Consider the following 742-nt stretch of genomic DNA (forward strand, 5'->3'; position numbering starts at 1 on the left):
CCGTGTTTTTTTTCTTTTTTTCAGGGGAGTTTTGGGGGGCCACACCTGGTGATGGTCGGAGATTTAGTTCTCAGAAATCTCTCCTGGCTTAGGGGACCATATGGGACGCCGGGGGATCTAACCGTGGTTCGTCCTAGGTCAGCCACCTGCAAGGCAAACACCCTACCACTGCACCACAGCTCTGGCCCCAAGTAACCATATTTCTAAGGCACCCGGATTTTTTTTTTTAATAATGTTTGGTGATTTTTGAAAGAGAGTGTCTGAACTTTGTGCATACATTTGTGAGACAAACATTAACACGGGAAGTTTACAAACATCCTTTATTTGTTAATAACACATGGGTAATACATGTGCTTTTTTGTTTTGTTTTGTTTTGTTTGTTTGTTTTTGGGTCACACCCGGCAGCGCTCAGGGGTTACTCCTGGCTCTACGCTCAGAAATCGCTCCTGGCAGGCTCAGGAGACCATATGGAATGCCGGGATTTGAACCACTGCCCTTCTGCAAGCAAGGCAAATGCCTTATCTCCATGCTATCTCTCCGGCCCCAGTACATGTGCTTTTTAATAGCACTGTGACTAGAACTAGATTCTCTTTCATCTGCATCTGAGTGATGTGGCATGGAACATGAACTAGCTATCGTGATTGGTTCATCTCAATCCTCTCATCATCTTTAATTATTATCATGTACTCCCTGTTTCCCATCATCATTATCTCTCTCTTTCCCCTATCCTCTCTTTTTTTCT

The sequence above is a fragment of the Suncus etruscus genome, chromosome 15 (genome assembly GCF_024139225.1).
Source record: "Suncus etruscus isolate mSunEtr1 chromosome 15, mSunEtr1.pri.cur, whole genome shotgun sequence".
NCBI classification, from domain to species: domain Eukaryota; kingdom Metazoa; phylum Chordata; class Mammalia; order Eulipotyphla; family Soricidae; genus Suncus; species Suncus etruscus.